This window comes from Bubalus kerabau, chromosome 1 (genome assembly GCF_029407905.1).
Source record: "Bubalus kerabau isolate K-KA32 ecotype Philippines breed swamp buffalo chromosome 1, PCC_UOA_SB_1v2, whole genome shotgun sequence".
Classification (NCBI taxonomy): domain Eukaryota; kingdom Metazoa; phylum Chordata; class Mammalia; order Artiodactyla; family Bovidae; genus Bubalus; species Bubalus kerabau.
In genome coordinates, this window is record NC_073624.1 from 25,180,463 (window position 1) to 25,206,283 (window position 25,821).

Below are 25,821 nucleotides of genomic sequence, written 5' to 3' on the forward strand. Positions count from 1 at the left end.
GGTCATTTATTTCATATATCAAATTTTAATTTACATGTGTGCTTACTTCTGAGTTCTCTACTCTCTTCTATTGGCTTATTTGTCCATTTCTTACTAATATACTCTCAATAATTTGACTTTATAGTTAAGTCTTGATCTCTAGTAGGGCAAGCCTGTCTTTCACTTTATATCTAGTTTAGGAGTGTTTTAACCCCTTTCCCTTACATGTGAATTGTAGAATTAAATAAATACTTGAATAGAGCCTCATTTCTTTTATAGATTTATTCAGGGAGAATTAATCTCTTTTCAATATTGAATCTTCCATTCACAGACATATTTTATTTCTCCATTCATTCAGGTCTTTTCATATGAACTACACTATTGTAATTTTTAAAATAAAGATTTTACAAAATATTTATTCATTTATAGATTTTGTTGACTTTATGGATGATATTTTTTTCCATTAAGCTTTCTAATTGTCTATTACTTACAGACCTCTTTTGACTTTCTAGCAGCTTTTTTGAGATGTTATTTATGTATCATACAACTCATTCATTTAAAGCATTTATACACAATTTAATGTTTTAAACTATTCAAAGATATGTGCAATCATCACAACAGTCAATTTTAGAAGGTTTTCATGACCTCAGGAGAAACCCAGCATCTTTTAGTTCACCTCCTACGTTTCCATCTCGCCCCCACCTCCCACAAGGGTTTTGGACATGTCTTCAGAATGAAACAAACATCCATCCAAGAGAGCAAATGAAATTAATAAGGGAAAGAGAATAAACAGAGCAGCAGAGGCCCTGAGAACAAACGTCTATTTTCAGGAGGCAGTAAAAGGAAGAGGAATTATCCCAGGGGAACATGGGATCCACGAGAAATAGAGATGAGGGTCATCTGTAGGAGCCACAGGGAGAGTGAATCCCATTGAATGAAACATCAGTATTGCAGAAGAAGAATGAGGCCGGAAAATCAGTCACTGACCTTTAGACAGCTCCTTGGCGATCTTTGGGAGAAAAGATTTTATAGAGCATGAAGTGGGGTAAAATTTCAAGAAAAGAAAAGAGTGCTTATATAGCTCACTGATATAAGAAGTGTAGCAATGGAAAGAAAATAAAAATAGGACTGTAAATCATGGAGAAAACATAGAGGAACGTTCCTCAAGTTATCAGAAGTCTAAACGTGCTTATATGCAAAAGAGAAAAAAATCTGTGGAGAGAAGAAATTGAAGGTGGAGTGTGCCATGCTTATTGAGGGAGGAGGATTCAGGAAGTGATGAAAAAGGTATGTGGCTGAGTTGAGTAAAAGAAGATGTGCTTTTAAATTTTTTTAGATTTAATTTTAATTTTTTATATTGGAGAATAGTTGATTTACAATGTTCTATTAGCTTCAGGTGTACAGCAAAGTGAATCAGTTATATATATATATATATCCATTTATTTTCAGGTTCTTTTCCCATATAGGTTATTACAGAATATTAAGTAGAGTTTCCTGTACTTTACAGTAGGTTCTTCAGTTCGGTTCAGTTCAGTCGCTCAGTCGTGTCTGACTTTTTGCAACCCCATGGACCGCAGCATGCCAGGCCTCCCTGTCCATCACCAACTCCTGGAGTTTACTCAAACTCATGTCCATTGAGTCAGTGATGCCATCCAACCATCTCATCCTCCGTTGTCCCCTTCTCCTCCTGCCTTCAATCCAGCATCAGGGTCTTTTCCAATAAGTCATTTCTTCACATCAGGTGGCCAAAGTATTGGAGTTTCAGCTTCAGTATCATTCCTTCCAATGAACATTCAGCACTAATTTCCTTTAGGATGGACAGGTTGGATCTCCTTGCAGTCCAAGGGACACTCAAGAATCTTCTTCAACCCCATAGTTCAAAAGCATCAGTTCTTCAGTGCTTAGCTTTCATTATAATCCAACTCTCACATCCATACATGACTACTGGAAAAACCATAGCCTTGACTAGACAGAGCTTTGTTGCCAAAGTAATGTCTCTGCTTTTTAATAGGCTCTCTAGGTTGGTCATAACTTTTCTTCCAAGGAGTAAGCGTCTTTTAATTTAATGACTGGAGTCACCATCTGCAGTGATTTTGGAGCCCAGAAAAATAAAGTCTGTCACTGTTTCCACTGTTTCGCCATGAAGTGACAGGACCAGATGCCATGATCTTAGTTGAGTTTTAAGCCAACTTTTTCACTTTCCTCTTTCACTTTCATCAAGAGGCTCTTTAGTTCTTCTTTGCTTTCTGCATTAAGGGTGGTGTCATCTGCATATCTGAAGTTTATTGATATTTCTCCCAGCAATCTTGATTCCAGCTTGTGCTTCATCCAGTCCAGCGTTTCTCATGATGCACTCTGCATATAAGTTAAATAAACAGGGTGACAATATACAGCCTTGACATAATCCTTTTCCTATTTGGAACCAGTCTGTTGTTCCAAGTACAGTTCTAACTGTTGCTTCCTGACTGGCATACAGATTTCTCAAGAGGCAGGTTGGTGGTCTGGTATTCCCATCTCTTTAAGAATTTTCCAGAGTTTGTAGGTTTCTATTAGTTATCTATTTTATATATGTTAATCCCAAATTTCTAATTTACCCTTCCCCCAACTTTTCCTCAGTTCAGCTGGTAAAGCATCCGCCTGCAATGCAGGAGACCCCAGTTTGATTCCTGAATTGGAAAGTTCCCCTGGAGAAGGGATAGGCTACCCACTCCAGTATTCTTGGGTTTCCCTGGTGGCTCAGACAGTAAACAATCTGCCTGCAGTTGTGGGAGATCTGGGTTCAATCCCTGGGTTTGGAAGATCCCCTGCAGGAGGGCATGGCAACCCACTCCAGTATTCTTGCCTGGAGAATCCCATGGACAGAGGAGCCTGGCAGGCTGTAGTCCATAGGGTTGGAAAGAGTCGGACATAACTAAGCACAGCACAGCACCACTTTTCCTCTTTAGTAAAAAGAGACTGTTCTTAACCCCCATCATTGTCATGGCTAAATCTATATCATTGCTTCCAATTAAAAAACAAAAAAGGAGGATGCTCTTTCTGGAAGGAACTAAGTCTTTGAAGCTGGAGAAGGAAGGTTAGACGTTCGTCTTAGGAGATGATCATTTCTCGTCAAGACTGCTGAAGATAGTAGAGTGGGAGGAAGAAGTGAGCACTTGGAGCACCTGGAGTAAGAAGGAAGAGGCGTCCACATGCCAGATACTCTCCACTTGCACAAGCCCAGGAGGGGAAAAAAATGAGTTGCTGCCCTGGAGCAAGCTCCCTGTTTTCCAGGCCAGCAGGGACGCAGCCTCTTTAAACTGCTCCAGAAGCCATGAGAACCAAGCACGCGCGCGCGCACACACACACACACACACACACACACACACACACAGTAGCTTCAGGGGCTGACTGGAGCAGCCCCAGTGCATTCTGGCTGCAGCCCCTTCGAGCCCTTGCCACGCCCCCGGCCACACCCCCTCCGAGAACTGTGGGACGCATCTCTTTCTTGTGTACACAGGTGGAGTAAATCGCATTCCCATCTCTAGCCCTGCTTCTGGCCCAGCCCATCTGCTGACACCCTTCCTTTGGGCTGTGAACTCTACTCCCATGATCAGGCCTGTGGCAGCTTGAAGGTAGTGAGGAAAATCCCTTATACTTCCTCTCATAACGATTTCAAACCGGCTTTCCCAAAATATGATGTCATTTCATTCTCATGGCACCATAGCATTACTGTCCCCAATTTAAAGATGCCAATCACTAGGTATCTGGAGTGAGACCATGCAGCTGATATTACTATCAGGCTTTTTGATTTGAAAACCCAAGCTCTTTCAAGCACCCCCAAGATCTATACTTGACAGATCCACTTGAGTGTTGGGGAGGTGGGTTCTGGGAATTGAAAGGCAAGAATGAGGGGGAAAAGGTGAATGAGAAAAGCAATGACACAAAACTGCCACCCAGTCTTAGCTTGCTGAGGATGGTTCCTTCCTCTGTGTTCAGGAAGCCATCTCCATGTCTACTGAAGGGACACCATGGTACCTATATATTTAAAATCTTCTGGAAATCAAAGGCTTAATGAGTTCTTAGAAGCAGTAAGGCAGGCAACATAGGTGGGCATTTGGTGATGACGGGTGGTAGTTGGGACATGGACAGGTGAAGGGCACTGTGTTACCTGAAACACAAGCAGGAAATGGGCTGTTTCCTCCTCCTTCACCTTGGGTGTGGGCTGGTCTGCTCCCCAGTGAAGGGCACTGGCCAGATACGTGACCTGGGTGAGTCCCTTCATCTTTATAGGGTTGGGCTTCCTTTCCTGGATGACGAGATGATACTAGATGATTCCTACGGTCTGAAACCCAAATTGTCTCTGAGTCCTTCATTGGTAGGAAAACGGAAATCACAGAGCAGGAGAAAAATTTCTTCAGGCGGGCTTCCTGTTCACGGCCTCTTCTGATTTCCCACGGGGGCAGTGAAATCATGAATGAGTCTGTGAAACATCCTTTTCTCAGAGGTGGTTTGTGCCCTTGTGCTACTTACAAAATGAACAAACCTATCAACCAATGAACCAACTAAGTGAAGTGAAGTGAAGTCGCTCAATCGTGTCCGACTCTTTGCGACCCTATGGACTCCTCCGTCCATGGGATTATCCAGGCAAGAGTACTGGAGTGGGTTGCCATTTCCTTCTCCAGAGGATCTTCCCAACCCAGGGATTGAACCTGGGTCTCCCGCATTGTAGGCAGATGCTTTACCATCTGAGCCACCAGGGAAGTCCATGAACCAACTAACTACTCAACAAATCAACTGACTGGCCAACACATACCTGAATGGGTAGGAATGGAGCCCGGGCAAACATCCTCTTCTGTGAAAAACAGTGAATAATGCTGAAACAGAGAGCATACTGAGACACCCCCAGCAATCCCAGACCTGCAGCCGTTCAGTGGACCCCACGTATGAGTGACAGTAATGTATGTGGCCAGCCAGACTGGTCTTGCAGCGAGGCCAGTGTGCCTCGGAATGAAGTATTTCCAGGGATGGATTTTCTCTAAAGCTCCAATGGCTGGACGGCTGCCCTGGGGTGTTTCTGAACATGAACCTGTAAGTGTCTGGTGCTCCCAGGCTCGCAGAGCACAGGCGATTTTGGTTTCATGTGGCCCTGCCAACAGTGGAGAGGCCCCGAATGCACTTTCAGTCATGTGACCCGGTGACTCAGGCCCATTCTGGTTCATGCTTGTTGGAGTGTGAGAACCAAGGAGGAAAGGTGAAAAGCTATACACCAGCTCTCTGGGAGGGTCTGGGCTTGAGTAATAGTTTGTTGTTATATGACTCACCCTGAAGCCTTTTTATGCGAGCGTAATTAAGTTATAGCTGTAGAATCGCGATCTCCAAGTGAGGTTTCTAGAGCTCATATATTTTAGCTCCTGTCTCCAACAGGAATAAGCCAAAATAATCCACGGGGGAAAAAAAAATCTGCATTTCACCACTTCCTTTAATGAAATGGTTTGGTATTTAACCACCTCATCACCAGAAATATTTCTGTAGTCTTAACCTGAATTCACCCTGCCACGTTTCAGCATGATTTTTCTTACTCTGGGAGACAGACTGGAAAATTCGTTTCATGGCAGCAGGAATGTCTAAGTAATCTTAAGGGAAGGTGCTTATTCTAACTTTCTTTTCTCTTCCTTGCCAATCTATAGCCCCCTTTCCAACTAGATTTCAAGCGTTGAACTGCCTTTCTGAATCTTTCACTGTTGAACCCCTCTTGTCCAGCAAGACCAGAGCACACAGGCTTGGAGCTGATTTTTTCATGCATTTGTTCTTGCTGATATGCTCTTTTGCACATATTCTATTTCAGGTCACAATGCTCTGTATTTGTAAGCAGGATGGATTCTCTTTAATGCAACTCTGGTGCTCTGGAAAATGTCTGGGCTTGGAATCAGAAGTATTGGATTTGTCACTCTCCAGCTGTTACTTGAGACACATTCTTCAGCCTTGAAGAGATTCAGTTTACTCATCTGGAAAACAGAGAAAATGGGACTTTAATTGCTGGGGTCATCGTGAAAAAACATCAAGGAAAATGTATGAAAGTGCTTAGGATAATGGCTAACACTTCACGGGTGACCCGCAGACACTAGCTCACGTTCTTTAAGGGCGGTGTCTTTAACTTCTGTTTCTATAGTAGTAGTAGTGCTCAGGTGCTCAGTTGTGTCTGACTTTTTGCACTGTCATGGACTGTTGGCCCCCAGGATTCTCTGTCCATGAAATTTCTCAGGCAGGAATACTGGAGTGGGTTGCCATTTCCTTCTCCAGGGGATCTTCCCGACCCAGGAATTGAACCCATGTCTCCTGCATTGGCAGGCAGATCCTTTACCACTGAGGCACCTGGGAAGCTCCTTCTGTTTCTATGGTTTTCCTTGTTAAGGGCTCAGGGTGCTGTTTTGCTCATCAGAGAAGCTTCATCAGGACTGCTGACTGGCTATCTTATTTGGTTGCTGAGGACACGCAAGTGGGAAAGGATTTAGGACCATATGGCTTAGATGGTAAAGAATCTACCTGCGGTGCAGGAGACTGGGGTTCAATCCCTGGGTCAGGAAGATGCCCTGCAGAAGGGAATGGCAACCCACTCCAGTATTCTTGCCTGGAGAATTTCATGGACAGAGGAACCTGGTGAGCTACTGTCCATGGGGTCACGAAGAGTCGGACACGACTGAGCGACTAACACTTTCTAAAATTTGTGATCTGAAGTCTGGCAAAGTCCCAGATTGAGGGTTCCCATGCCAGGTGGGCTGCAGGAATTGGAAAGATGGGTCAGTACGTGTGTCTGCCAGGGAACCAGGTGAGGCCAGATCCATGAGCCAGACATCTAGGGGAAAAAGGACTGAGGATTTAGTCTGGAAGAGTAGCTAGTGCAGGCATATAGACAAGAAATGTTCCCATAAAACACTCTGTCTCTTGTAACTCCTCCAGCTCTTAGAGTTCACCTTTGTGCTGCCTTTTCTGTCTTACCACTCACTTCAACAAGTCCATTCTGATCCTTATCTGTGTGGGGGCGGGGCTTCTCTATCTAGGTGCCTGGTTTGATTACCTAGGAAGGTACACAAATTGATGAGAAAGTAATTTATTTTTCCCCAGAAAACATGGGATCTTCCCTCCATCTGGTTCCTTAGTGCTTCTTTTGCACGAGGGTTGGAGATCCCATGAGATGACTGCAGTGAGGCTCAGGGGAGTTTAGGGTGCAGAGGTGGGCACTAGTCTGATGTGACTCCGGGTAAAGTGGGCAGGGTTTAAACCTGAGTGGAGGTTGAGCAACCTGCTCCACAAGTGTTCTGGGAGGAAATGAGATTTGGGTGGGAAACCCTAAGCCTGGAGATTACTGAGGACTAGGGCGGGGTTTGTTTGTAGAGGGTGAGCCCAGCTGAATGGAGGAGGGGGAGGGGAGGGAGCCTGTCGGAAGGTCAAGGGAAGTGTCACCTCCACTGCACAGCTCACTTTTTTGGTCAAAGCAAGTGGAGCAGTCAGGTGGCTGCTACTCATTTATTTTTCTACTACACATGCCTTGACCCATGATAGGATCCTCAGATACAGAGTTGAACACATTCCTCCGTTCATTCACAGGCTGTGCAAGATCAGAGTCTGGTTTTATCTTGGTTGTTTCCCCCTGTATCCCTGATGATCATTCCCATTTCTCTAACACTCCCTTTCTCATTTCCCACTTCCTCCAAATGCCAATCACTGACTCATATCTGATAGTCTTCAATGATACGACCTTGAACCTGTGTTCCTATGACTTCAGCAAGAGCATCCCTGGGCACATGCCCAGCACGGAGCATTGCTGGGCATAAGGTATATGAGTACTTCATTTTCACTAAATACTCCTTGGTTGTTTTCTAGAATGTTTGTGCTAGTTTGATGATGCTCCAGAAATGCATGGGCAAGTCTCTTTCCCTGAATCTTCTCCATCACTTGGTATTACCCAGCCTTCTAATCTTTGTGCATTGTGTATGTGAATAAAGTAGTATGTCACTGTTTAAAAGTTTGTATTTCTCTAATTTCTATGCTCTCATAGAAATACATATCTCATCCTTGTTATCCATTCTCTAAATTGTGTATTACATGTTTTGTTCATTTTTCTCTTGAATTTCCAATCTTTTTCATGTTGATTTGCAAGAGTTTCTCCTATGAGTTAGATATATAATTATCTATAGTGTAGATAATATAATTTGTGCTGTTCCCATTCAGTTATGGAATCAAGGTTCTACTTATTAGCCTCATAAAGTGATTGACATTTTCACTTCTATAATGGTTATTTATCTATGCAAGTATTAAATTTATTCTTTGCTAATTTGACACTTTTATTTTTTAAGGACTTTATTTTAAAATTTTAATTATTATTTTTCAGTTAAGTTACATAAAATGTCATTTTATTAAATTGTATATTTTCACATTCTTTAAAAAATTCTGTTAAAGTATAGTTGATTTACAATGTATGTATCTATTCTTATTTAGATTATTTTACATTATAGGTTCTAGAGAAGGGAATGGCTACCCACTCCAGTATTCTTGCCTGGAAAATCCCATGGACAGAGGAGTCTGGTGGGTTATAGTCCATAGGGTCACAAAGAGTCAGACACGACTGAGCGACTAAGCATGCACTTTATAGATTATTACAAGACAGCAAGTATAGTTCCTTGTGCTATACAGTAGGTCCTTATTGTTTGTCAGTTTTATATATGGTAGTGTATATTTTAATCCCAGACTGAATTGATCCCACTTCCCTTCTTCCTTTGGTAACCATAAGTTTGTTTTCTGTCTGTGAGTCTATTTTTGTTTTGTGAATAGATTCATTTGTATCATTTTTTTAGATTCCACATATAATTTTGCACTTTTAAAATTCACGATAATGTCACTAGGTTATGGATTCCTCTGCTTATCTATGTTGTATAATAATAACACTCTGTAAGTCTTTTCAATTCTTCTCTAGTCTATACCTTAACTTTCACTTTTTTGTTTCTTTATAGAAAAAATAAAAATATATATGGTGTTTACTTATTTATTCTTAATTGACATAAGTCTCATAGTGAGTTCTTCTTAGTGGAGTACTTCTTCCAAGAGAATATTAAGAGAAGTCTTATGTATGCCTGCTATATACCATTAATTTTGTCCCCAGTTTTAAATAGTTTGATTGGTGTTAAAATTCTAGGTTGAAGGTTCTTGAATTTCAACACTGAAAAAGTTATTCTCTTGGCCGGCATTTATTGTAGATATTAAGAATTCCTGTTTCTTTTTAGGTGATCTATATCTTCTCCCTGGCAACTTTTAAAATGATCATTTTTGGTTTCCTAAAATACATTTACTTTCTTTACCTTCTGAGCCCCATGACATGACAGCAAAGGAATAAAAATGTAGTATAAACTTCCAATAGCATAGACAACATGGAAAGTCTTCAGAAGATAGGCAATTATGTGACATGTGGTTTATAGGGAGTAGGACTGTTACCAAAAGGAATTTGAGTCTACTCATCTGATGTGTGGCAAAGCTAGTCTACTGACAGCACCGTGGTGTCAGTGAGTGTTTATTAAAGGGCACCAAGCAAGGGGAATAGGCAGCTTATTCTCAAAAGGCCTGAACTTCCTGATGACTTTCAGGGAGGCACTTTTTAAGGCAACATTTGGGGGTGAGAGCTGTGGGGTGCATGGCTCTCTTCTGATTGGTTGTTGGTGAGGGAACAGGGTGATGTTTGGGGAATCTTAATCATGAACCTTCTGGTTATCTGAGGTCTATGCACTTGTGATCAGCATGTGGTCTCCATCCTTCACCTGGCCAGGGTCTTAGTTTCTGCAGAACAGCTCAAAGATAATGTGTCAGATTGGTATTTTATCCCTTGAGGAGGAACTATGACTCTGTTGCTGCACTATTGTTTAAGCAATCATTACTTTTCTTGTTTGACTGCTCTTTGTTTCTGCATTCCCTCACTTCTCTGATAAGTAGAAACTCAGGGAGGGCCTAGGAGACTAAAGAATTTTCTGCAAATAATAAACAAGGGACTCAGGGGGACTTATATACCCAGGAGGGTCCTGTGGGGTCCTGTTCAATTTTAATCCTCCCTTTCTTTGATATCCCTCAATCCTGAGGGGAACAAGGGCAGGACAAGAAAGGGAATTAAATTTCGGATAGAGAAGTTATTGTAAACTCCACCGGGGAACTTGGTCTTAGGGGAGCTTGGTTTCGGGAGGAGGCTTGGGGGCTGATGAGCTGAGGCAGACAGAAGTAGGTGCTGTGAAGAACATAAGCAGTGTGGGTGACTGTTAGTGGAGGCTTTTCTTGAATAATCCTAAAAGGGTTCAGGACTCGAAAGCTCTAGATTTGATGGTGGGCAAAAGGGAGATATGGGCTCCCTGGTGGCTCATGGGTAAAGAATCTGCCTGTAATGCAGGAGCCACGGGTTCAATCCCTGGGTCTGGAAGATCCCCTGGAGGAGGGCATGGCAACCCACTCCGGTATTCTTGCCTGGAGAATCCCATGGACAGAGGAGCCTGGAGGGCTACAGTCCATAGGTTTGCAAAGAGTCAGGCACAACTGATGTGACTTAGCACAAAAGGGAGAGACAGGCTGAGAAACCCACAACTTCTCCACCCTGAGGTCGTGGGAAAGGATTGAAACTGAGTAGCATCCTGAAAAACCCTTCCAAGTACAACCCCCACCCCCAACCCCCCACCATAACTGTGGTATAATTTACATACAATAAAATGCACTCGTTTTAAGAATACAATTCATTGAAAATTTATACCTTTGTGTAACCACCACTGTCATCAAGACCTAGAACAGTTCTGTCACCCCCAAAATTTCCTCATGCCCCTTTGTAACCAATCTCTTGTCCCTATATCCAGCCCCAGGCAACCACTCAACTATTTCCTGTCCCTATATTTTAGATTTCCCTTTTTCAGAATCTCGTTTGTATGGGTTATATTCTTGTTTGTAGGAAAAAGATTCCTGTCTCCTAGACCTTCCCTGAGTTCCAAAGGGCAGATTCCAGCAGTTACTAATTAGAGAAGGGAGGGAGTGCAGAAACAAAGGAGAAGCAGCCAAGGAACAATAGTGTAGCTATAAAGCAGAGTGCTAGCTCCTCCTCAAGGGATATATTGACACATAACAATCTGATACAAATCCTATAGAGTTCTTCTATTGGAACTAAGGTTCTTACCCAGGTGGAGGATGGTAATTTCAGGCTGAACACAAGATTCCCGGGACACCATCCAATTACTTCATGCTCAGTCGTTCAGTCATTCAGTCTTTGTGGCAACCCTGGTCTGTAGCCCACCAGGCTCCTCTTTCGATGGAATTTTCCAGGCAAGAATGCTGGAATGGGTTGCCATTTCTGACTCCAGGGGCTCTTCCTGACCCAGGGATTGAATCTATATCTCCTGTGTCTCCTGCAGTTGGCAGGAGGATTCTTTATCACTGAGCCACCTGGGAAGCACCAATCAGAAGAAGTTATACATTTTATAACCCTACCCCAAATTTTGCCTTTAAAAACTCTGCCCTGAAAATTATCAGGTATTTGGATCTCTTGATCATGCCCTGCCCATCCTCCCTGCTTGACTCTTTCTCTGCCCCAAACTTTTAGTTCAGTTTAGTTCAGGCACTCAGTCATGTCTGACTCTTTGTGAACCCATGGACTGCAGCACCAAGTCCTGGCGTTTACTCAAACTCATGTCCATTGAGTCGGTGATCCCATCAAACCATCTCATCCTCTGTCGTCCCCTTCTCCTGCCTTCAATTTTTCCCAGTATCAGGGTCTTTAAAAATGAGTCACTTCATCGCATCAGGTGGCCAAAGTCTTGGAGTTTCAGCTTCAACATCAGTCCTTCCGATGAATATTCAGGACTGATTTCCGTTAGGATGGACTGGTTTGATCTCCTTGCAGTCCAAGGGACTCTCAACAGTCTTCTCCAACACCACAGTTCAAAAGCATCAATTCTTCTGTGCTCAGCTTTCTTTATAGTCCAATTCTCACATCCATACATGACTACTGGAAAGACCATAGCTTTGCCTAGACTGACGTTTGTCAGCAAAGTAACGTCTCTGCTTTTTAATATGCTGTCTAGGTTGGTCATAACTTTTCTTCCAAGGAGTAAGCTTCTTTTAATTTCATGGCTGCAGTGATTTTGGAACCCCCCAAAATAAAGTCTGTCACTATTTCCGCTGTTTCCCCATCTATTTGCCATGAAGTGATGGGACCAGATGCCATGATCTTAGTTTTCTGAATGCTGAGTTTTAAGCCAACTTTTTCACTCTCCGCTTTCACTTTCTTCAAGAGGCTCTTTAGTTCTTCTTCACTTTCTGCCATAAGGATGGTGTCATTTGCATATTTGAGGTTATTGATATTTCTCCCGGCAATCTTGACTCCAGCTTGTGCTTCATCCAGCCCAGTGCTTCTCATGATGTACTCTGCATAGAAGTTAAATAAGCAGGGTGACAATATACAGCCTTGACATATTCCTTTTCCTATTTGGAACCAGTGTGTTGTTCCAAGTCCAGCTCTAACTGTTGCTCCCTGACTAGCATACAGATTTCTCAAGAGGCAGGTCAGGTGGTCTGGTATTCCCATCTCTTGAAGAATTTTCCAGAGCTTGCTGTGATCTACACAGTCAAAGGCTTTGGCATAGTCAATAAAGCAGAAATAGATGTTTTTCTGGAACTCTTTTGCTTTTTTTATGATGCAGCAGATGTTGATAATTTGATTTCTGCTTCCTCTACCTTTTCTAAATCCAGCTTGAACATCTGGAAGTTCATGGTTCATGTATTGCTGAGCCTGGCTTGAAGAATTTTGAGCATTACTTTACTAGCGTGTGAGATGAATGTAATTGCGCAGTAGTTTGAGCATTCTTTGGCACTGCAATGAAAACCGACCTTTTCCAGTCCTGTGGCCACTGCTGAGTTTTCCAAATTTGCTGACATATTGAGTGCAGCACTTTCAGAGCGTCATCATTTAGGATTTGAAATAGCTCAACTGGAATTCCATCACCTCCACTAGCTTTGTTCATAGTGATGCTTCCTAAGGTCCACTTGACTTCGCATTTCAGGATGTCTGGTTCTAGGGGAGTGATCATACCATTGTGATTATCTGGGTCGTGAAGATCTTTTTTGTACAGTTCTTCTGTGTATTCTTGCCACTTCTTCTTAATATCTTCTGCTTTTGTTAGGTCCATATCATTTCTTTCCTTTGTTGTGCCCATCTTTGCATGAAATGTTCCCTTGGTATCTCTAATTTTCTTGAAGAGATCTCTAGTCTTTCCCATTCTATTATTTTCCTCTATTTCTTTGCACTGATCACTGAGGAAGGCTTTCTTATCTCTCCTTGCTATTCTTTGGAACTCTGCATTCAAATGGGCGTATCTTTCTTTTTCGCCTTTGCTTTTCGCTTCCCTTCTTTTCACAGCTATTTGTAAGGCCTCCTCAGACAGCCATTTTGCTTTTTTGCATTTCTTTTTCTTGAGGGTGATCTTGATCCCTGTCTCCTGTACAATGTTACGAGCCTCGTCCGTAGTTCTTCAGGCACTCTGTCTATCAGATCTAATCCCTTGAATCTATTTGTCACTTCCACTGTATAATCGAAGGGATTTAATTTTGGTTATACCTGAATGGTCTAGTGATTTTCCCCACTTTCTTCAATTTCAGTCTGAATTTGGTGATAAGGAGTTCATGATCTGAGCCACAGTCAACTCCCGGTCTTGTTTTTGCTGACTGTATAGAGCTTCTCCTTCTTTGGCTGCAAACAATATAATCAATCTGATTTTGGTATTGACCCTCTGGTGATGTCCATGTGCAGAGTCTTCTCTTGTATTGTTAGAAGAGGGTGTTTGCTATGACCAGTGTGTTCTCTTGGCAAAACTCTATTAGCCTTTGCCCTGCTTCATTCTGTACTCCAAGACCAAATTTGCCTGTTACTCCAGGTGTTCCTTGACTTCCTACTTTCGCATTACAGTCCCCTATAATGAAAAGGACATCTTTTTTTGGGGTGTTAGTTCTAGAAGGTCTTGTAGATCTTCCTAGAACTATTCAATTTAAGCTTCTTCAGCATTACTAGTTGGGGTGTAGACTTGGATTACCGTGATATTGAATGGTTTGCCTTGGAAACAAATAGAGATCATTCTTTCGTTTTTGAGATTGCATCCAAATACTGCATTTTGGACTCTTTTGTTGACTATGATGGCTACTCCATTTCTTCTAAGGGATTCCTGCCTACAGTAGTAGATATAATGGTCATCTGAGTTAAATTCACGCATTCCAATCCATTTTAGTTTACTGATTCCTAAAATGTCGATGTTCACTCTTGCCATCTCCTGTTTGACCACTTCCAATTTGCCTTGATTCATGGACCTAACATTCCAGGTTCCTGTGCAATATTGCTCGTTACAGCATTGGACTTTGCTTCTCTCATCAGTCACATCCACAACTGGGTGCTGTTTTTGCTCTGACTCTGTCTCTTCATTCTTTCTGGAGTTATTTCTCCACTATCTCCAGTAGCATATTGGGCCCCAAACTTTGAGGTTCCCATTTGTTTGGCCTCACTGTGCATAAGGCACATGAACTTGGGTTTGAAACCACAGGTTCATCCCTGTCTAAAGCAAATGAACAATCTGTTCTTTGTGTGAGAACTAACGCCACATCTGGGCTCCGTTTCCATTCACCCTGACCTGGAGCCCAATAGCCAACAGTGTCACATCGAGTTCACAGTTGGCTTTAATAATCCCACCAGTGATTAGGTACTTGAGGGAACTGTGATACATGAAAAGGAAACATTGTGGAATAGAGAAATCATCTCATAGGAACACAAGAGACAGTTCAGCCTAAATAAGGAGCTTGAGAGAAATGAATTTGTATCTTCAGAGACATTTATGAAGACACCACATCATTTAAACAAGAACATGCTATGAAAATGCTAATTAAAATGTTGGAAGATAACATAGAGAAAACCAAAAGAAAAAGAGTATAAAATGATCATCAACAACAAAAACATTTAAAAATAACCCGGGGGCTCAATATCCAGCTGATGGATGATCCAAACGAAAAATATGTGGGAAGGAATTACAAAGAAATATTACAAAAGAATTTCACAGAGTGGAAGGATATAAAAGTTAAAACAGAAGGGTCTACCTACCCACCATAATGAATAAAAGATAGCACAAGCATCATTTGAAAATTCAGAATGTTGATATTAAAAGAGAGATCTTAAGTGCTTCCAGAGAGGGACAGAGACAGAGACAGGGAGAGAAATGAAGAAAAAATCAACAACCCACAAATAAATGGGCACAGAAGGCTTGAGAGCAACTCTAGATGATAGACTGTAATGAGATGCTTCGTATTATGAAGGAAAGCTCCTGTTCACTAGAATTCTATTCAGGAAAAATAATTGTGAATTTTGAAGGCAGAAGAAAAGACATTTTCAGACAAATGCAGTGTTGAAAAGGCTTGATTCCACACATCTTTGAAGGAAGTCATTTGAGGACACAGCTCTGCAAAAGGAGAGAGTAAAGCAAGCCAGAAGGAGACGTAGGATTCTGGAAGCAGTACCTGCAGCTTGGACAGGAGGGAAGAGAAATGTAGATGACATTTTTGCTGTAGGTCTAACGAGAGATCAGTACAGATTTTACAGCTGAAGGAAACTCGGATTTGTATTTTCCGCCATTTATAAAGACATAAACACAGAATTGTTAAGTCAGTTGAAGCTGGCAATCTGGACCTAATTAGTCTAACTTCAGAGAGTGAATGCTTACTTTCTTTTAATCTTATGTTGCTTCTTCTTGTAACTTAAAGTGATTTATGGTTTCCACCAAGAAAATAAAAATTTTAGTATGCATCGTGTATGCTAAGCACTCTTATTAGAGTCAGAATGCAAAAAAAATAAAGTTATGCAAAATTGCTAAATTAAGAAATGACTTTCTAGAAATCCAGAAATAGTTCCTAGAGAAATGAATGTAACCACAAGGAGAGAAAATTTTAAAGAGTGAAAGGTGGTTTAGTTGAGGGAGTTCAGGGGCAGAGGGAAGAGGAGGGCAAGAGATTAAATTAATCATGTGCACTTATTCCTTTAACATTTTAATTTTTTTTTTGCTGTGTATTTAAAAAAAATATTTAAGTAATTTATTTGGCTGTACCAGGTCTTAGTTGCAGCAGGCAGGATTCTTAGTCGAGACATGTGGGATCTTGTTCCCTGACCATGGATGAAACCTGGACCCTTTGCATTGGGAGCATGGAGTCTTCCCTACTAGACTACCAGGGAAGTCCCTGTTTCTTTGTATTTTAAAAAGAATGAATAGGGCTTGTTTTGATGATAAACCAAATGAGGAATTACAGCAAGGCACAAAGGTCTGAAGAGTAAAACGTTCGTGGCTTGGGGGAGGTCGGTCTGGCTTAAGGGACTGAACTGGAGGATGGCTGGGGGCAAATAGGAGAAGCTGGAGATGACTCTGGAAAAGTAGACCAGGGCAGGGCTGTGAAAAGCATCAAATGCCACGCTAAATAGATTGGAATTTCCTTTGTTGGCAACAGAACGATGAAAAGTTTTTGAGCCGCGTGATTCCATCTGTGTTCTAGGAGGCGCATCCTTATTGCGATGTGAAACGGGCGCTGAGTGTGGGAAGGCAGGAAGCTGGAGGATGGAGGACGAGAGCAGCGCCGGGTACAACCTTCTACGGGTCTGAACGAAGGCTTTCATCCTGGGAGGAAACTGAAGTTCCTGACCAGTGACTGGGACCAAAAGTCCTCCTGCCACGTTAGCTGCCGCCCGGGCCTGCTGCTGTCTGCGGTTCAGCGCCCTCTCTCTGGTTGGATGGTCCCCGCCCCGGGATGCACTGATGGACCTCGTGTCGGGGGCAGTGGGGTGGCCTCGTGGAATTGCAGTCCCTCCTCCCCTGGGAACCGCTAGAAGCCCACGCCTGGGCGACGTCTCAGTTCAGCTTTTTAGACCTTCCTATAAAGTATTTTTTGGCTACTTTTAAAGCCATGTTTTAGTTTTTCATATGGGATTTTTACCAACTTCTCTGCACCCTCTCCACACCCTTGAATGATTCCCCTGGTTTTTATAAGCAGTTTTTCAGTTTTTTCCTCCTGTCTTGCCAACACATCTAAGAAGTAGGATTTTTTCTTCCTCCTTCTTTTATTATTAATAGCTTTAAAATAAATTTAATGGAAAGAATGAATGTTTGTAAACTTCTGGTCTCCTGCTTTCTAGGTTCACACCCAGGGGTGCCCTCTCTCTGAGGCTAATTAACATTTCACGTGCTGGGTGTGGGTGTCTGTGTGGCTAGTGGCTCTCAGATGGTTTCAGCCCTGTCTCCCCAGTTACCACGATTTCCTCCCTGACTTCTTATCTACCTCCTTGTCTTTCTCCTGCCTCTGGTTGCTAGGCAACATAGCTCAGGGGCAAAAGAGTTTGGTTGGAAGTGCCCAGGTAAGGAACTCTGGGAGTTGGGCAACATGCTGAAGGTCAAAGGCAGCCATCCATGGCTGCGGCATTCTCTCCTCTAGGCATGAACTTGACTCAGGAGGGGAAATATTCGAAGGCAGGGAGTGGTGTGAAGTAGGTAGCTTTCCCTTCACACCAAGAGGCCATATGGTTCCTAGCCTTCTGGCAGAGAGGATCAAAATGGAGCTGAACAGGTCTTTGTGCATTTCAGGAATGTGTTCATTTCCCTCCAGGCTTCTCCTGACCTTGACTCTGCAAAAATGACAAACTCACTTGTTAGTAGAGGTGGCATTTGAGGGTTGGGGATCCACCTCCCTTATTACCATGTCATTCAAAATTTGACCTGGGGACTGGCAGCAGAGGAATCACCTAAGAGCTTGTTAGAAATGCAAACCTCAGCCCCACCCCAGACCTGTGAGCCAGAATCTGCGTTTTGTCAGAATGGCTGGGTCGTTTGTGTGCGCATTAAGTTTGAGACTTGGATCAGATACTCCACTGTCAGTTTGGTTAGAATGAAGGCACCTGGCTGACAATGGGAATGGTGTCCCACAGAATCCTGCCTTTCTCTGGTCAGTGGAGCATCACAGAGCCATAGAATTGGGGTCTTCTATGGATTTATGGAAAAGTCCGTGTGCAAAAGCACAGTCTCTCCTTTCTTCATCCACACTGATCTTTCCCAGGTTCCCCTGACCATGCACGCTCAGATTCGTTCTCCCACCTCATCCTTGCAGAATCTAGTGGGTAGCAAATTGGGGTTATTAATCTCATTTTAAATAGTAAGCCTCCGTTTTATGGATGAGGGATTGACTATCGCATTCAAGGTCACAGAGCTGCTAAACTCTACTTATCCTTCTGATCGCCCAGCATCTCACTCCCAGACTAGACTTTCAGTCCTTTTCAGCATGAAGCTAAGAAAAACTAATTACTATGGAGAAAAAAAAAAAAAAAGCCATCAGAAGCATCATGTTGGATTTGGTTTGAATCATAAATTCCACCACGTAGGGCTGCATCTAAAGCCTTCTTCCCGAGCCTGTGCAAACGATTCCAGTGGTTCAGAGGCCTTTTGAGCAAGAGGTTACACAGATTGAGTTTCAAAGAAAAGAATGTCGAAAGAGATCTCCCAGATGAGGATGGGGTCCAGATGTGGACACGGCTCTTCCAGATGTGTGGGAGAGTTGGGTTGGGGAGCAAGTGGCCTCACATGTCTGCAGGATGAAATGGAAAAACCACTAGCAGCCACGGGAGAAAGTAGGACAGGGGGAAGAGGAAAAAGATGAGGGGGAACGGAATCCAAGCTCAACTCTGCAACACAGGACCAGACGAATTTGAGGTGCCTGTTCCCACGTGAGCTGACATTTCCAATCTGCGGTCCGTGTGGAGGCCACACCTCACACTGTGCTTCTGGAGAGAAAACTGAGACGGTGTTGTGCCTTCAGGTCGCTGAATGAATCTGATCTGCCCCACAGAGGACTTTTCCACGTGAGGCTGCAGGGCAGGCCAGGCACCTAGAGTCTTGCACAGGGCAGAAGGGAACCCAAGGCTGGAATGCGGAAGAAGGAGCCAGAAACTGCCTGGTCCTCCCTTCCCCCACAGTCTGAATCAGCAGCTTGTTTTCTCTGGCCTCACCTTGTTTTTTTCACCAGGGCTGGGACATCCCCTGTTTCTCAGATGAGTAAATCTGCACAGAAAACAGAGATCTTGTGCACCGAGTCATCATGGTTTGTCACATCTCTGAAAGCCAGTTGTTGTTTTTCAGTTGCTAAGTTGTGTCCAACTCTTTGTGACCCCATGGACTGCAGCATGCCAGGCTCCCCTGTCCTTCACCATCTCCTGGAGTTTGCTCAAATTCATGTCCATTGAATCGGTGAGAGCCAGAGCCATTGTCCAACTCCTGGCTGCAGGGAATAAGCCCCCTTTATTTCCCTTGTCAGCATCTTTCCCTTCTCCTGGAAGATGTGCCGGATCACTGCTCCTGCTGTGCTGTGTTTCTCTGCACACCACTCCTGCCCCCCTGCCCCGCCACTCTCCCAAGCCTTCCTCTCCTTCCATGTAAGGACCATCCTCAAGTTCCTGAGTCCGTGTCACTCTTGGCCATGCATTCCCTCTTACCCTTCCCAATATGTTTCAGCAACAAAAATAACTCACTCTGCGCTGGTCCCACTAGTGGGGTCCGTGTTTCTATTTCCCTCTAAGGGGTCCCAGAATCCAAGGAATACATTCCAACAAAATGAGTACATTTAAGTTGTTAATTATGTATATTATTAAAACATGTGCACATGTAACAATGCCTACATACTGATAACACACACACACACACACGGTCACAATCTCTGGCCAATATTCTAATAACACAATGAATGCTCAGTTGAAAAAGATAATTGCCATAAACACACTGGTGCTGCTGCTGCTAAGTCGCTTCAGTCGTGTCTGACTCTGTGCGACCCCAGAGATGGCAGCCCACCAGGCTCCCCCATCCCTAGGATTCTCTAGGCAAGAACACTGGAGTGGGTTGCCATTTCCTTCTCCAATGCATGAAAGTGAAAAGTGAAAGTGAAGTCACTCAGTTATGTCTGACTCTTAGTGACCCCATGGACTGCAGCCCACCAGGCTCCTCCGTCCATGGGATTTTCCAGGCAAGAGTACTGGAGTGGGTTGCCATTGCCTTCTCCCATAAACACACTACTATATGTAAAATAGATAATCAATAAGGGTCTACTGTATAGCACAGGGAACTCTACTTAATACTTTGCAATAACCTATATAGGAAAAGAATCTGAAAAAAGAATGGATATATGTATATGTATAGCTGATTCACTTTGCTTTACACCTGAAATTAACACAATATTGTAAATCAACTATATTCCAATATAAGAAAAATTAAATCAAAAAATAAAATATTCAAAGATATTTTTAAAAAGAGTTAATTAGTTTATTAATCTGTTTTCCTTGTAGTATCTAATCTTCCCTGGATCTGCAGCCCAACACATTTTTCAAAGCCCACATCAGTCAGAGGTTAGATTATCCAGTTACAAGGTACTGAGGTCATTGTGGAGTAAAGTTAGGAGTGGTGCACCCTGGGTACAGAGTTAAATGTCATTACTTTGGGAATCAAGTACCAGGAAGTATAGGATTGTAACCGATCAGGGCCCTATGAGGCCTTTCCAGAATAGACCCCTACCAATGTCCTCTGCCTGCCTTTTGTCTTTAGAGAAACTTTACAAAAAAGAATAAATTTAATCAGAGAACTGAGGAAACGCAGGAAGAAAGGAATACAGTCGAGCAAGACAAAATAATAATAGTTAAGCCATTCAACAAAGTTAAGGACCATTAGTTCTCCTTCAAGGACTATTGGTGACATTCTGAGTCATGTTCTTGGAGCTGTTGCAGAAACTGAAACTCCCACCAAATGGAAGAAGTTAACTATATGCTGCCCACAAGCACGCAGACCCCAGATACGTTGGAACCCGAAGGCTGAAGATGTGGACTCCCAATTACCTCACCACCAACCAATCAGAAGAATGTCCACAAACTGATCACATACCTCACAACCTCCCTCCCTCATCCTGTCTTTATAAACCTTTCCCTGAAACCCTTTGGCAAGTCCGCATCTTTTAAGCACTAGCTGTCCTGGACTCCTTACTTGGACCTGCATTAACCACACACTTTCCTTCACCGCAACCCATTGTCAGTAGGTTGACTTCACGGTGCACGGGAAGTGGACCCAAGTTTGGTTCTGTAACAGTATCATTATCATTATCATCATCACCATCATCATCATTGTTGGCTAATGGCAAATGCTTTATTTCCTTCATTTTATTTACATATTTTTTGGCTGTGCTGGGCCTTCCTTGCTGCCCTGGCTTTTCTCTAGTTGCGAAGAGCAGGGGCTACTCTCTAGTTGTGGTACTCAGTTTTCCACTGTGGTGGCTTCTCTTATTGCAGAGCATGGGTTCTGGGGCTTGTGCGCTTCAGTAGTTGCAGAGCATGGGCTCCATAGTTGTGGTTCCAGGGCTCTAGAGCGTAAGCTCAATCGTTGTGACATGTAGGTTTAGCTGCTCCGTGGCATGTGAGATCTTCCCAGACCAGGAATTGAACATGCTGCTGCTGCTGCTGCTAAGTCGTTTCATTCGTGTCCAACTCTGTGCGATCCCATAGATGGCAGCCCGTCAGGCTCCCTCATCCCTGGGATTCTCCAGGCAAGAACACTGGAGTGGGTTGCCATTTCCTTCTCCAATGCATGAAAGTGAAAAGTGAAAGTGAAGTCACTCAGTCATGTCCGACCCTTCGCGACCCCATGGCCTGCAGCCTACCAGGCTCCTCCGTCCATGGGATTTTCCAGGCAAGAGTACTGGAGTGGGGTGCCATTGCCTTCTCCGGAATTGAACCTGTGTCTCCTGCATTGGCAGGTGGAGTCTTTAACACTGAGTCACCAGGGAAGCCATATTTTCTTTGTTTTAGTCTAAGTTGAGTTAAATTCTCAAGCTACTATTTGTTTTATATTTGATTCTAAGGGTAATGCGATGTTCCAATTAGTACCTTGTCCAGTTTTATAAAATTGATTCTATCCTGGTTCACTAGAATGTACATCTTTAAGTTTTTATATGTAAACCCACTTAGAATTGGCTTCAGGCCTAGGCAAATAAAAAGCTAGGCTAAGTTCAGTGTGTGGTTCAGAAAATGTTTACACTTCATCCTGGCTTTTAATCACCAACTTATGTATTTCATGCTTCTGAATTGGATAGATTTCTGTTTGGCATTTTGGGTGGCCCTGTTGGTCAAAAGTTCTTGTAAGCTGGTTGTATTCATTGTTATTTTAGAAAGATTCTAGAAAGCCTGGTGTTACAAGTAGCCTACCTTGCCCCCAAATACTGCCCTGTGGGTCCTTAATCACTGCATTTTGCTCAAGCTTTGGATTATCAAGCTTTTCCACCTTCTATTTCTGGGCTTTGCACAGAGTCACACATCTGCTCCAGGAGTGATGGCATTTGGGTTTGCTTACTACCCTGGTTCGAGCAGGCCTGTTCAGGGAGATAGGATAAGGCTTTTCTCCTATCAGAACTTCCACCCTTGCTGGAGAGAGAATCCCAGCCCATTACTCCTCAGTGGTGACTAAGGCTCAAAAGCCTGGCCCTTGTCCTTGGCTTCCACCTGTGTAATTTCATTTGGAATATACCTTTCTGTTTACTTGTTCTCCTCCTTTCTTTTCACCTATCTGTTATGCTTAACTCTAGCCTCGCATACGTGTCAATTCTAATCCTTTGGTGACCTAAGCTAGAGAAGTGCAGCAGGAATAAGCTGTTCGCCATCCACGAGTTTTCTCCCCTGCCTGCTATGGCATCTATTCCTCTGACTTTAATGCACTGGTATTACTGAACACACGTTCAGGTGCCTGGCGCACAGTGAGGCCAAACAAACCAAAATATCGGAGTCTGGAGAAGAGAGGTGTTTGTTGCAGGACCATACAAGGAGACTGGTGGCTCATGTTCTAAAACGCCCAAAACCCCCAAAGCATTCCAGCAAAACATTATTAAAGACCAGGTGAAGAAGGGATGTGTTGTTGGTTTTTGCAAACTTCTTGGCGTCGGAATTCTTTGTTCTTACAGCTATCTATGTGGGTCATGTCACAATGTTCCTATAAACCTCCAACAGGACAAATGTTATTCTCTGTTCTGCAACTTTTAATCTCTATATGAATGGAAAAGTGTTTTACCCTGAAAGGTGAGAGCCTTCGGAATGGGCTTTCCTGTACATTTCAGGCTAAGGCAACATTCTAAGTCATGGAACACAAAGCCTAAAGTAAAAGAAACAGAACCAATCTGAAGTCAGATTTGCTCTTCCCTATTACATTGAGTTAAATCTATCATTTACTATATAACTATGTGTCAAGAAATTGACTCATGTTTATCATATTTATTGCTACTAACAACCCAACCAGCTAGATGGTGTTCTCCCTATTTTACAGATCGAGGAAACTAAGGCTCAGAGTGGCTGAATGCCTTGCTGAAGTCCCCGCAGCTGGAAATCAGATGAAACCTGGTTCATGTGACTGCAGAGCCTCTTCTCCAAGGACTTTTAGTTCTAGTTCTGGGTACCCCAAGAGGTCTTCTGTTATTTCAAGAAATTCTCAAAGGGCCAAACCCATCTGTTTCAATTCAGTGTATTAATAAAAACAATAATGCTTATAGGTCTCATAGTAATAAAGTGAAAGGAAGGAGAAGAGTGTTATAGCCTGAAAGGTTGGAAACCACCCTCTCTACACTGGAAGGAAGACTTGAGGTTACACATTAGATGTTTCCACTAGAATGACTTTGGCCATAGGTGTGTGAACCTGTCACCACCCTTTAGTTTGGTGGATGGATTTAAGTCTGCAGCTGAACCTGATGGAGGAGATTCCTTCTAGGTTCATGACCCTGCTCTTGGAGATGCAGAGTCTTGAGCTGGAAGGTCCTGAACGGCAGAACAAAGACCGAGTGAGATACAAAGGAACAAGGGCTGGAAGTTCATTTCATCAAACAATTGAAAATGCAGATATTCTTTCTAGAACTTGTACCAAAATGGTGCTTTCTATTGCAAGAAAATACAAACCGCTTCCCCATCAAGTTTATTTCCTTGTGCATACCCTCTGACACCCTTGACACTGATCCCTCTCGGCCTCTGGAGAACAAGTCTGTGTAAGTCTAGAGAAGCATGGTCTAGTGTAGGTTTACAGCTTTATCCTGCCTCCTTCCACAGAGTACACGAGGCTGCACAAATAATACTGTGAGGCTCTGGCGATGTCATTTTTCCCAGTGATAAGTTTGCAGACTTTGCCGTGGATGACTTGGCTGACAGTCCTGAGAGGGTCACACAGTCCTCTGACAGAAGCCCCAAAGCTGAAAGTCACAGTCTAACTCTGAAGTCTTATTGTGAGAATTGGTATTTCTGGAGGATGCACAGGAAACCTTTCTCATGGCATCAAGGAGATCGAATCCAAAAAGACTTGAAGAAAGGGTTGAATTTTTTCAGCCTTCAAAACAAACTTTTAGGAAAGTGCCTTATCATCCTTTGTGCGTGCGTGCTAAGTCACTAGTAGTGTCTGACTCTTTGCAACCCTAAGAACTATTGTCCACCAGGCTCCTATGTCCATGGGATTCTCCAGGCAAGACTACTGGAATGGGTTGCCATGCCCTGTTCCAGGGGATCTTCCTGCCCCAGGGATCAAACCCATGACTCCTGTGATTTTTCATCATTTATTAACTGCAAACCAAGGAGAGAAGGCCATACCCTTCCAGGATCTTCCTTCTGGGCAATTTTTTTTTTTTTTTTTTTTGCCAATGACGGGGGTGATATTAAGAGAGAGAGAGACTGAAATCTCTTGTTCTTCAGGTTAAATGTGAAGTTTGCTCAGGAAACATGAGCAAACATCTTGGAATCCTTATCACTCCATATAAACTGCTTTACTGGTTGACTCTACAGAGAGTATCATATTTACAGAAATGAAATGATACCTTTGTGGAGAGTCTTTCATCATAGGATTTCTTGGCCCAGTCATCTGACCCCTAATTTGCAGAGATAAGAATAAAAACTGAGAGCGGTCACAGTTGAGGAATAAGTCATCAGCAGAACATGATGAGAGCTTAGCCTTCACTAACCTGGCATCCAGTTCCAAGCCCTGGGCTCAGGACACGAGACTTGTTTGCACTCCCAACCCTGGATAAGCAACCTCATTGCAATGGAGCACGTGTAGTTAGCAGAATGGAGTGAGTCTAATTGCTGTTGAATTAGTTGAGAGTTCAAGATCAGCTGGGTTCTTTCACCACTAACCATCATCCAACAATACTATCGAGCATCTATATGCCATGGATGGCACTGGATACCAAGCAGAGAAAGGCAAGGCTGTGACATTTCAACATTTAACTTGTGCAGAAGAAATGGCAGGCAGGGTCTCATACTTTTCTTTAGAGAGAAGGTCAGTAAATAGACATGAAGCCAGTAGAGAATGACATGGAGTATGCCATCAAAATGGCAAAGAAAAGAGTATGAAGAAAAACTGAAGGGGATGAATGAGTGTTGGTCTCCAGGCCAAGGTTTGAAGGAAGCATGGACAAAGAATGGTTCAGAGAGAAGGGGAAGCTACATGGAAATGTTATTGTTCAGGCCAAGGGGTGGGAATCTCCGAGGTGCATGAAGGGCTGGATAAGAAAATAGCAGACTAGACCTGTAGGGCTGTTTGTGCTGAAGCAGGTGATGATTGGGTTAAGGAGTTCAGTTCAGTCGCTCAGTTGTGTCTGACTGTGACCCCATGGACTGCAGCATATCAGGTCTCCCTGTCCATCACCAACTGAGCTTGCTCAAACTCATGTCCATCGAGTTGGTGATGCCATCCCACCATTTCATCCTCTTTTGTCCCCTTCTCCTCCTGCCTT

The 25,821-nt window shown here is 43.2% G+C and overlaps 1 long non-coding RNA gene and 1 other non-coding gene across 3 annotated transcripts; one reads left to right on the plus strand and one right to left on the minus strand.

The window, feature by feature from the left end:
- Positions 1–3,480: 3,480 nt before the first annotated feature.
- LOC129641419 (uncharacterized) lies at positions 3,481–17,227 on the plus strand. 2 transcript variants are annotated; one of them, XR_008709319.1, is made up of 3 exons: positions 3,481–3,590; positions 7,699–7,791; positions 16,546–17,227. It is a non-coding gene; the product is annotated as an uncharacterized LOC129641419 (long non-coding RNA). The 2 variants fall into 2 exon arrangements; XR_008709320.1 differs by lacking the exon at positions 16,546–17,227 and adding an exon at positions 8,472–8,936.
- Positions 4,647–4,718, minus strand: TRNAC-ACA (transfer RNA cysteine (anticodon ACA)). Its single transcript has one exon. It is a non-coding gene; the product is annotated as a tRNA-Cys (tRNA).
- Positions 17,228–25,821: the final 8,594 nt, after the last annotated feature.